This window comes from Erinaceus europaeus, chromosome 21 (genome assembly GCF_950295315.1).
Source record: "Erinaceus europaeus chromosome 21, mEriEur2.1, whole genome shotgun sequence".
Taxonomy (NCBI): domain Eukaryota; kingdom Metazoa; phylum Chordata; class Mammalia; order Eulipotyphla; family Erinaceidae; genus Erinaceus; species Erinaceus europaeus.
This window is the reverse complement of record NC_080182.1, coordinates 33,456,589-33,469,239: the sequence shown is the minus strand read 5'-3', so window position 1 is coordinate 33,469,239 and position 12,651 is coordinate 33,456,589. Positions and strand designations below refer to the sequence as shown.

The following is a 12,651-nucleotide window of genomic DNA, read 5'->3' as shown; positions in this document are numbered from 1 at the left end:
TCCCGCCTGCAGGGGGAAAGCTTCATAAGCAGTGAAGCAGGGCTGCACATGTCTCTCTTCCTCTCTCCCTATCCTCCCCTTCCCTCTGGATTTCTCTCTGTCTCTCTCCAATAAATAAAATAAAAGAGTTCTTCCCTAACAATGCTTTAATAAATCTGAGGACTTAAAAGCTGCCGGTGGGCAAAGTTGTACCTGGTTAAATACACGTTACTGTGCGCAAGGACCTGGATTCAACCCTGGTGTACCCCTGTGGGGAAAAGCTTCAGCCATGGTAGAGGAGTCTGTCTCTGTTTCCCTCTTTTTAAAAAAAATTACTTATTTATTAGATAGAAATAGCCAGAAATTGAGAGGGAAGGGGGTGATAGAGAGGGAGAGAGACAGAAATACCTGCAACCCTGCTTCACCACTCGCAGAAGCTTTCCCCCCCCTGCAGGTGGGGGCCAGGGGCTCAAACCCCGGTCCTAGCGCATTATAACGTGCGCCCAACCAGAAGCACCACGTCCCCCTCTCTCTCCCTCTCTATCCCCCCTTCCCTCCCAGTTTCTCTCTGTCTCATCAAATAAAATAAATGACGTTAAAAAATATTTAAAATAAATAAAACTGGGGGCCTGGGAGGTGCTAAATGCATGTGGCGCAAAGCGCAATGACCCGCGTAAGGATCCCAGTTCCAGCTCCCGGCTCCTCACCTATGGGGGGGGGGGGTCATTTCACAGGTGGTGAAGCAGGTCTGCAGGTGTCTGTCTTTCTCTCCCTGTCTCTGTCTTCCTCTCCTCTCTCCATTTATTTATTTCCTATCCAACAACAATAATAATAAAACAAGGGCAACAAAATGGAAAAAATGGCCTCCAAGAGCAGTGGATTCATAGTGCAGGCACAGAGCCCCAGTGATAACCCTGGAGGCTAAACAAACAAACCCATCAGTGCTGGGAGCTCCAGGCTCCTCTGCAGAAGGCAAGCCAGCAGAACCACTATCCCTGAGCTTCAGGAAGAAGGGAGCAGGGCCGGCCTCCTGGGCCCCATGACACCTGCAGCAGGTGCTAGAAGGGTCTGTATGTGAAGTGACATGTCTGGCTTTGTCATGCTTCCTCTGAATCCTGTCACCTCAGATCTAGATCTCCCTCCAGCTCACCAGCCTGCAGTCTGGAGGACTTGAAGCTGGAGGGAACGAGCCAGAGTCTGTAGTCTGCACACCCGCAGTCTTTGATGTGTGCCCGTGATCTGCCTCTCCAGACAAGGCTTCTCAACACCTCGCTTTCAGGGGTGGAGGTGCAACCTCCGCCCTCTCTCCCTTCCTGCCCTAGCAAGGAATTGGTGCTGGCAGAGAGGAGAGCATGCGCTTAGTGAGAGAGTTCTGGGGTTCCCAGCAGGATTTCAAGGTTTGGTCCATTTCCCGAAAGTTAACCATTTGTTGAATCAAAAATCTATGGGGGTTAACATTCAAAGCCAAAAAAATTGTTCAACAATCATGGACCTAAAGGCTGGAATAGTGCAGATGAAGTATTGGGGGGGTACTGTCTGCAGACTTTTGTGTACTTCTGCTTTCAGGTATATATTTTTCCCTGGTTTGTGGACACATGTTCAGAGGGGAAGCAATTACAGAAGCCAGACTTTCCACCTTCTGCAACCCACAACGACCCTGGGTCCATGCTCCCAGAGGGATAGAGAACGGGGAAGCTATCAGGGGAGGGGATAGGATGTGGAGACCGGGTGGTGGGAATTGTGTAGAGTTGTACCCCTTCTATCCTACGGTTTTGTTAATGTCTCCTTTCTTAAATAAATAAATACATTTTAAAAAATCTGTGGGGGGACTAGGCGGTGGTGCATCTGTTTAAGCACACACATTACAGTGAGCAAGGACCCAGGCTCAAGCCCCTGGTCCCCACCTGCAGGGGGAAAGCTTCATGAGAGGTGAAGCAAGGCTGCAGGTGTCTCTCTGTCTCTTTCCCTATCTCTTATCTCCCCCTCCTCTCTCAATGTCTCTGTCTATTCAATAATAAATAAATAAAACTTAGAAGAAAAAAGCTGTGGGAAATTACGTTTCTGGTTTGCAGACACCTACATTGCCTCTTCTCCTTCAGTCCCCACAATGGTGCCAGCACAAAGCTTTCCCACTGAGAGTAAAGCACCCCCCCCACACACACATTGGCTGGGAGCACAGGCTTCAGATGCCACTCCATCCTGTATCATTTCCCTTGTCTATTACACACGCACACACGCGCTAAATCCAACTGCTTTTCCTTCTGTCAAAATGTGGTTCCCGTTTCACTTGGTTTGCGTCCAAGTTCATGCTCCCTATTATTTTTTTAAAGCTAGATTTGACTTATTTTTAAATTTTATTTAGTTTATTTATTGAATAGGGAGAGGCAGAAATTGAGAGAGTAGAGGGAGATAGAGAGGGAGAGAGACAGAAAGACATCCACAGCCCTGCTTCACCACTTCCAAAGCTTTCCCCCTGCAGGTGGGGACTAGGGGCTCAAACTGGGGTCCTTGCGCATTGTAACGTGCACTCAACCAGGTGCGCCACCACCCGGCCCCTTGTTATTATTTCTTAATGTTAATTTTTTAATTATCTTTATTTATTGGAATAGAGACAGCCAGAAATCAAGAGGCAAGGGAGTGATCGAGAAGGAGAGAGACAGAGAAACACGTGCAGCCCTGCTTCACCATACACAAAGCTTCCCCCTACAGGTGGAGACCAGGGTCCTTGCGCATTGTAACGTGCGCTCAACCAGGTGCGCCACCACCCGGCCCCTTATTATTTCTTCACTTGGGCAACTGTTGTGTTTGGTTGTGCTTTCTGCAAATGGACGGCTTGGTTTTGATCTCGTAAGGACTGCTCTTGTGCACGTTCAGGTGTTTGCTAGCAGAAATGACAAAGCACGCAAAGTGACTAGAAACAAAGTGACAGCTCAGCTTGGCAGTAGCCGCCTGAATGACGCATCCGTGGCCAGGTATTAAGACCTTCCAGCCAAGGACAGTATCGATCCCTTGGGAATTCGATTCTAGTTTCCTGGCCCCTCTCCTCCCAAGGGTGGCTGGATCATGTCTTGCTGAGAACCAGCCTGGGAGTTTGTGGCAGTTCTTTTAAAACTGACCTTGAGACTTCTGGATCAGGCAGAGAGAAGTGGATGGAAGTGTAGCCTTTCGACTGTGTTAAATACAGAAGAAGCACGACTCCAAACTCACAAAATCACTTGCTAAAGTGTTTTTACAGATTTGTTTTTAAAAATAGGTGTTTGAGGGGGTTGGGAAGTAGCGCAGTAGGTTAAGCCATGGCACAGAGCGTTAAGGACCAGCCTAAGGATCCCGGTTCCAGCCCCTGGCTCCCCACCTGCAGGGGAGTCGCTTCACAAGCGGTGAAGCAGGTCTATAGGTGTCTGTCTTTCTCTCCCTGTCTTCCCTTCATCTCTCAATTTCTCTCTGTCCTGTCCAACAACAGCAGTAATAATAACAATAACTAACAATAAGAACAACAACAAGGGCAACAAAATGGGAAACATGGCCTCCAGGAGCAGTGGATTCATAGTGCACGCATGGAGCCCCAGCGATAACCCTGGAGGCCTGGAGGCAAAAAAATATGTGTGTGTGTGTGTGTGACAGGAGTCTTAACTGCTATGACAGTGAAAGTCACCACTGAGGCATCTGCAGTCCGTGGCCAATGGCAGTAAAGCTTTCCTTTTAAACCTAAAAAGCTGACCCTGGGGGCTGGGAAGTGGTGTACCTGGTTAAGTGCAAGGACCCAAGTTCAAGACCCCACTCCCCACCTGCAGGGTGGGTGCGGGGGGGGGGGATGCTACACAGGTGGTGAGGCAGGTCTACATGTGTCTCTCCCCTCCCTTCTCTCTCTTTTTAATGTCTTTGTTTATTACTGGATAGAGACAGAAATTGAGAGGGGAGATAGAGAGGGAGACAGACACCTGCAGCCCCGCTCTGCAGGTGGGGAACCAGGGGCTTGAACCTGGGCCCTTGCACACTGTAATGTGAGCGCTCAACCACATGCACCAGCCCCTGGACCCCTCTCCCATCCATTCTCAACTTTTCTCTTTCTGTCCTATCAAGTATAGGTTAAGAAAACAGGAAGGGGAAAAAAAAAAAAAAGGGGGGATGGCTGCTGGGAGCAGTGGATTTGTAGTGTGGGCACCGAGCCCCAGAAGAATAACCCTGGGGGATAAAATAAACTAAAATAGAAGCTGACTCCCGGGGCAGAGTGGCTTCCTGGCTCTCCAGATACAGAGGGGGCTTGTCCAGCCTGCCCCATCCCAGAACAGAATAAGACTGTGCAGACAGATAGACAGACAGCCTCTCCTCAGTACTTGCTTCCCCTAAGGGAACCTCCTTAGCAGGGTCACCCTCTGGCTGCTTCTCTCTCACACACCTCATTCATGAGAAAGTCCACTTCATCGAGACTGAAAGCTTTGTGGCAGAGATAAGGACTCCTTCCGTCTCTTATCTCCTGTTTGCAAGTCCATCATTTTATCCACTGCACCATAGCTCAGGTCATTCGTCTCTTATCTCCTGTGACTGTAAATCTCGAAAGAACTCCTCTTACTGGGAGTCAGGCGTAGTGCAGTGTGTTAAGCCCAAGTGGCGCAAAGCACAACTGTTGGGCATAAAGATCCCTGTTCGAGCCCCTGGCTCCCCACCTGCAGGGGAGTCGCTTCACAAGCGGTGAAGCAGGTCTATAGGTGTCTGTCTTTCTCTCCTCTTCTCTGTCTTCCCCTCCTCTCTCCATTTCTCTCTGTCCTATCCAACAATAACAACAGTAATAACTACAACAATAAAACAACAAGGGCAACAGAAGAGAATAAATAAATAAATAAATACAAAAAAAAAAAAAGAATGCCTCTTACTGAATAGCTTCTTCCAAAGGGAGTCTGTGCTCCCAGCCCCCCGGGGGCAGGGGGGTTCTCCAGTGAGAGTGTTGGGTTGCAGACTGGTATCCTGTGACACCCCCTTCCCCCCACTGCCTTGCGGTGATGTTTGTGAGCAGACAAGACTCTGTTCTTCCCCGTGATACTGACGATTCATTAAGAATCAGCTCAAAGACTGGAAAACCCCCGTGAAGATCTCGATTTTACAGAAAGTACCCAAAATTCCACTAGTTTTGCATCACAAAGTAGTGGTTAGAGTTGAGTTTTGAGTAAAATGCCAGGAGTGGTTTCTGTGGGTGGCTGCAGCTCAGAATGAGTATTGTCATCTGCGGGTGAGAGCTAGGACGGCATTTAGAAATCAAGGGACTGTGATGATCACAACAAACATTGTTTCCACCTTCAGCACCTCAAGATCGATTCTGAAGCACAGAAAACCTTCTGAACCCCCAAGCCTTCCACAGGGAGGCTGGGAGAAGACAACCCCTGGCTGAGGGCTCGTTTAGGCTGGCTCCAAATATTGGGGCCTGGGACGCTTGACGCTCCAGTCTCTGGGCTTTTTCTTGACTCCTTTGATAAAGCACATTTCTAGCTGACTGCGTGGCCCTACCCTGGAAAGGTGAAACTGAGAAGAAAAAAAAAAGTTTTCAGGTCATGACAAAACCAGTGTGAAAGAGAATCCTGACACCTAGATGTGAAACTGCATCACCCACCCAGCCTGGAAAAAAAATCACCACAGACGAAGGAGGCAGAGGTGGAGAAAACCCCTGAGGTGAATTCTGGGCAGCAGCAAAAGGAGTGGGGGCAGCCTGACCCCAGCTCCACGCGGGAAGCGGGGTCCTGTGGTCACCTGGCAGTCACCTTGCAGTCACCTCAAACACCCGGGTCTGAGTGCGGGGACTTAGTCCTCTCACACCTGTCACCTGCAGTGTCCTGTTTGCAGAGGGCCATGAGGGAGACTGTGGAAAGGGGCTGTGGAGAGAGGCTGTAGAGGGAACTGTCATGGAGGTGGATGGAGGCCTGGGAGGAGCTGGTGGTATAGTCGCTGTGGACCCCACGGACAGAGGTGGGTAGGCATGACCTTGAACTCGGTGCCTTCAGCACTGCGACCAAGTGTCCCCAAGGCAGTGGCAGTGCCCTGTGTTCCTCAGCCAGCCTTCCCCATATCCTCTTCCTCGGGCCTCCCCACAATCTCAGCTGAGTTGTGTGACCAAAGTTGCTTTCTGTTCCTGCTGTGTGGACGCCGGGCATCCAGGGACCTAAGCTTCAGGCTGCTGCTGCTTCTAGGCCTGAGAGCCTGGGGTCCGTGCCAGGCCAAGTGACCCTCCCCTTCTCTCCTGCTTCCAGTTGCTGGGACTCGGTGCCAGTGCTACTGGCAGCTTTTGTTTTTCCTTTTCATTCTGGAGGACAGAGAGAAATTGAGGGGAGAGGAAGGAGATAGAGAGGGTGAGAAAGACAGACACCGGCAGACCTGCTTCACCACAGCTTGTGAAACAGACTCCCTGCAGGTGAGGAGCGGGGACTTAAACCCAGGTCCTTGTACGTGTCCTTGTGTGCTTAACAGTGTGCCTCACCACTCAACACCCCCCCCCCCCGTGACAATAAGAGTGGGGGAAAATGAACCAAAACAAACCGATTCTGAGAAAAAAAGAATTACGAATCAGAAGTATCTCTAGCATCCCGATGACATGTCAGCTGTCAGCTGAACTCAGTCATGGAGAAAGCGGTCAGACAGCTCACCACTTCCAGACGGTCATTCTCTTTTGTGTGGGAGGCTCATATAGCTTTTCCTTTTCTTTTACAAACTCTTCAGGGGACAAAGATACGTGCTCTTAGGGACAGGACGGGGTGTGCTCAGTGGCTAGACTTGTGCTGTTCTAGATGAGTCCTAGCTGGGCCTCACCTAATTACAGAAGCCCAGGCCTGAGCTACACAGTCAGCCCAGGAGCCTGCATCCCCCTGCCTACCCACCTGCCTACCCTCCCCCACCCCCAACCAGCAAGGACCCTGAGAGATGGGCTAGGTGGCACGGTGTTGGTCTGCTTCTAATTCTGCTTCTAAGACCCCTTCTGTTTTGATCATCACTTAGTTTTGCTTGCATTGCCTAATGCTGTGGTCTATTTACATAATCACTGTTTTACCTGAGATCCGCCCTGCCTGCAGGGCACTGGTTTAATCCCACTGGTTCGAACTCTCTTTTCCCTCCACCCTCTCTTCAGTCACATCCTGTTTTACACCCTACCACTTCCTTCCTGGGGAGTATAAATGCAGATGAATAAAGCCAGCATTGCACTGTCTCCCAGCTCAGCCATGAGTCCCTGGTCGTCTGTCTCCTGCCTGTGAAGCTAGCCCGGCATCTGGCGCCTGAACAGGGACCGGCAACACGGTCTGTACTGGCCACTGAGCAGGCCACGAGGAAGACTGGGTGGTCAGGTGAAGAACAGGGCAGTGTTGGGTGACTGAGCTCAGCACCAAGATGGGGTCACTCCAGGGGGGTAGGGCAGGCAGCTGGGTGACTGGATCCAGCCACAAGCTCAGGGTCCAGCAGTTCAGATAGAAGACCTGAGTGATGGGGTGACAAGCCCTCTCCCCTCCCAGGCCTGCAGAGCAGCAGACCCGGGGAGCATCCAGACTCTTGCCAGCTGGGAAGAGTGTCTGAGTCGTGAGAACACAGACAGAGGCAAGGGGCGGTGGCTCAGGTAAAGTGCAGGCCTTGCATGTGTTGGGCCCCCGGCTCAGTTCCTGATGCTGCACTAAACAGGCTGGGTTGTGCCTGGGTCTCTCTCAGCAAACAAAACGCTTGCATAGGCCTGCAGCTGGTGGGTGCTCAGAGGGTTTCCAGACCTGAAGAATACAGCTGCCAACCTGATAGACATAACAGCGGGGGTCAGGAGCAGGAGAAAGATTAGGAGTTCTAGGAAAAAGCCATGGGTCTCACCCCAGCAGAGCAGCAAAGAAAAGAAAAAATGGTGGCTAGGCAGTCTGGTGCACCCAGTTAAGCATACATTTCATCCTGCACAAAGGCGGCTTCAAGCCCCCGCTCCCCATCTGCAAGGGGGATGCGTTACTAGTGGTGAAGCAGGACAGCAGGTGTCTCTGTCTCTCTCCCTCTCTACCTCCCCTGCCCCTTTCAATTTCTCTCTGTCCTGTAAAATAAAAATGGAAAGAAAAACCCAAAAAGAAAACAAATGACTCCATCCAATAATGAGGTGAGGATAGAAATGGAATATTCACCATGGAAGAGATTTGAAAGGATGACAAACATGAAAAAAATGCTCCAAGTCATGGATTGTCAGAGAAATGCAAATAAGGACAACAATGAGATTCCACTTCACTCCTGTGAGAATGTCAGACATCAGGAAAGGTAGCCGCAACAAATGCTGGAGAGGTTGTGGGGACAGAGGAACCCTCCTGCACTGCTAGTGGGAATGTAAATTGGTCCAACCCCTGTGGAGAGCAGTCTGGAGAACTCTCAGAAGGCTAGAAGTGGACCTACCCTGAGACCCTGCAATGCCTCTCCTGGGGATAGATCCTAAGGAACCCAACACACCCATCCAAAAAGATCTGTGTATACCTATGTTCATAGCAGCACAATTTGTAACAGCCAAAACCTGGAAGCAACCCAGGTGTCCAACAACAGATGAGTGGCTGAGCAAGTTGTGGTCTAGATACACAATGGAATACTACTCAGCTGTTAAAAAATGGTGCCTTCACCATTTTCAGCCCATCTTGGATGGAGCTTGAAGGAATTATAAGTGAAATCAGCTAGAATCAAAAGGATGAATATGGGATGATCTCACTCATGCACAGAAGTTGAAAAAAAAATCAGAAGAGAGAGAGAAAAAAACAAACACTAAGCAGAACCTGGACTGGAGTTGGTGCACTGCACCAAAGTAAAAGATGAGGGTGGGGGGAGGGATCAGGTCCTGGAACAGGCTGGCAGAGGAGGACCTAGTGGGGGGTGTGTTGTTATGTGGAACACTGGGGAATGTTATGCATGTACAAATTATTGTAGTTTACTGACAACTGTAAAACATGAATCCCCCAATAACTAAAAAAAAAGAAAGCAGAAAGAGGGCAGGAGCCAGAAGAATTCCCCACCAATGACCTAATCTACCAAGAGGCATGATGGGCATTCTGTCAGCTGAAAAGACATGGCACTAAGAAGTAACAAGAAAACAAAAGTGAGGGGGTCGGGCAGTAGCGCAGCGGGTTAAGCGCACGTGGCATGAAGTGCAAAGACCGGCGTAAAGATCCCCGTTCAAGCCCACGGCTCCCCACCTGCAGGGGAGTCGCTTCACAGGCGGTGAAGCAGGTCTGCAGGTGTGAGAAGATAGAGTGTTTTTCAGATGCCTATAGTGGCAAGAAGAGGAATTATACCCATGTGTCAACGACTGTACTGTGAACCATGAACATCCCAAAGATGATTTTTTTTAAAAAAAATGTATGAGACAGGGAAGTCTGTTGGTGGGCACTGTGTGGAATTGTAATCATTATTAAATCCCTAGTAAAAAATTTTTAAAAATTAAATTTAAAAGGAATCCAGGCATAATACCAAAGAAAGATATTAAACTACAAGGAAAGAGAGAACAAGGGAAAAAATAAAAAAGAACCCCAAGAAACTACATCCTGGTTATAAAGCAATGAAGCAAATGGCATGATGCATCTAAAAATAGTCACTTAAAATATAAGATAAGAAGATTAAGTTTTCCAAAAGACTCAGGGGCTGAATGGATAAGAAAACAAGAGAAGCCGGTGCGTTCGTGAGGGGTATTGGGCTTCTGGATCTTTCTTTAGTCAAGCAGCACGGATGTAGCTCTCTCTTCATATAATGAAGGTCAGGGGTCACTGTCCCCACTGGAGTGGCGGGTTTTGCAGCAATCGCTGCATAAGGATTACACAAGTTGAGGAGCAGAGGAAATACTGCAGGGCCCCTTCACCTGATCCACATGCAGCCCAAGGCTTTGTTGTGGGAGCAATGACTGTGGTATGGGATGTCCCATGTGTTAGGAGTTCTGGGCAAAACTAAAATCTTAGAAGAGTGCAATATCATCTCTTACCAAAAATGCCAGTAGAATTTCTGACATAACTAGGAGACTACAATTAATATGGAAGCAGAAAGGCCCTAAATAGCCAAAAAAAAAAAAAAAAAAAATTGAGAATAAAACACATCCGGAGATATGACACTCTCTGACCTCAAACTTGACTCGAAAGCCACCATATTGAAACCAGTACCACCCTGGCAGCAAAACAGAAAGCTACGTCAAGGGAACAGAATGGAAAGCCCAAGCACATAAAGTCAATTAATTTATAACACAGGCGGCGAAGTATGTGCTGGGAAAGACAGCTGGGATAACGGGGCAGCCACATGTAAATAGAACTGTGGCCCTGACTTACATCAGACACCAAAATCAATTTACGGAAAGACTGAATGTGGGAAACTGACTGAAACCATATGATTCCTAGAAGGAAACCTAGCAGTAAGCTCCTTGATCCTAGAGATTTTCTTTTTTTACTATATGACACCAAAAGGTTATGAGGGGGAAAAAAACTGAACTGGGATACTACTACATCAGGCCAAAAAGCTTCTGACGTCACATATCCAATCGGGGCTTAATACCCAAGATACAAAGAATTCGTACACTACATAACAGAAAACAACCTGATTAAAAAAGAGGAAGGGGGTCTGAACTGACCTTTTCCACCTGAGACACACAGAAGGCTGACAGGTGTCACCAGGCACCAGAGCCAATTATAGCCACAGTGAGACACGGCCTCACATCTGCTGGGAGAGCAATTATCAAGCAACAGCAAAGAAGTAACAGGGGCCACAAAGGTGCTGAGAACAGGGAAACATGCAGCACTGGGGGAAATATAAGCAGAATAACAGTATGGCAGGTCCACAAAAAATAAAAGATAGTGGGCAGGTGGTGTGCACACAGTACAGTGCACAAGGACCCAGGTTCAAGCCCCTGGCTGCCACTTGCAGAAGGGAAGCTTTAAGGGTGGTGAAACAGATCTGTAGGTGTCTCTTTCTCCCTCTCTATCTCCCCTTCCCATTTCAACTTCTTCTATAAAACAAAAAATAAGGGAGTCGGGTTAAGTGCACATGGCTCAAAGCACAAGGACTGGCCTAAGGATCCCGGTTTGAGCCCCCGGCTCCCCACCTGCAGGGGGGTCGCTTCACAGGCATTGATGCAGGTCTGCAGGTGTCTATCTTTCTCTCCTCCTCTCTGTCTTCCCCTCCTCTCTCCATTTCTCTCTGTCCTATCCAACAACGACGACATCAATAACAACAATAAAAAACAAGGGCAACAAAAGGGAATAAATTAAAAAATAAAAAATAATAAGTAAATCAATATTTTAAATCAATTAAAACAAAAAAATAGATATCATATGACCTAGAAACCACAGTTCTGGATAGTTCTCAAAAAAATCATAAAAGATATTTGCTCCCCACAGCTCACTGCAGCATGATTTTCAATAGTCTGGACACTGAAATAACTTAGGTGTCCATCAGCAGATTCATGGATAAGAAATTATAGCACAGACAAGGAAACAAAAAAAAGTCCTGTTATTTCCAACAGCATGGACAAAATTTGAGAGTAGTATGCTAAGTGAAATAAGTCAGAGATAGACAAATATCAAATGATTTCACTTGTATGTGGAAACTAAAAATAAAAAGTAAATAACACCAAACTCACAGATACTGAAGCCACCAGTGACTTACCAGTGGGGAGGAAGCAGGAGGCTGGGCAAGGTGGCATGAATTTCTGGTCACAAAATCAGGGAGCCTGGGTATACACTGGCCAGCATGGGGGTCTGCTGGGCTGTACGGGGCAGGGATCTGCTGGGTGTGGACAGGGCTGAGTGCACTAAACCATCGCACACGCCCCTGGACTGAGCAGCCATGCGTGGCAACCACACTTCAACTAAAACCCAGCGTGTCCGTGCTCCCAGGGAGCTGCCTGCAGTTTTCTGATGAGTCCTCCTTACTATATGATCCTAATTTCCCACTCCAACCCAGTGTCCTCAGGCTCTTGTCCACTTCAGCCCTAGCTTGTTGGACCCTGACTCTCAAACAAATTCATGAGAGCAGTTATTTCTGGATGGGATGGTAACAACAAAAAGGAAACTATTTGAAATCGAAAAAGCAGACACAGAAGCTCCTTGGCCTCCCTTCTCGAACCAAGGGCTCACCTCTCTACTCATCTCTAAACTAATCCTCTCACTGCTCCTGCCCAGACAAGGACAAAACAAACGAACACAAAATACTTCTTTTATAGTTTCAAGTCAAAAATGGAAAACTCCTGTCTTTCTATTCTGTTAACTTTTTTTTTTTTTTTAACCAGACAGTAAACTGCTCAATTCTGGTTTATGATGGTGTGGAGGACTGAACCTGGGACTTTGGAGCCTCAGGCATGAGAGTCTCTTTGCATAACCATTTTGCTATCTACCCCCACTCCACCCCTGGCTTTCTATCCTATAGAGCAGTTTCAGCCCCCAGATCCCAACCACTGTCACCCCTGATCAAAGAGCCAACAAGAAAACAAACAAACAAAAACACGTATAATTCAGCTATCCTTTGCTTCCAGCTAAAAGAGGAACCACCTCTTAAGGGCATTTGTGTTAGTTCTTGATAATTCCCTGAGAGAAGGTCGATTTTTAGAGATAAAGTAGGCAGGCCCAGTTTGTGTGTGTGTGTGTGTGTGTGTGTGTGTGTGTGTGTGTGTGTGTGTATGTATGCGGTCTGACCTTGAGTTCACGGGCAGGTCCCCTGATA

The 12,651-nt window shown here is 48.2% G+C and overlaps 1 long non-coding RNA gene across 1 annotated transcript in view; it reads right to left on the bottom strand.

Moving 5' to 3' along the window:
* Window positions 1–12,651, bottom strand: part of LOC132535307 (uncharacterized) — a 99,052-nt gene that overhangs the window by 1,012 nt on the left and 85,389 nt on the right. The window lies entirely within an intron of this gene.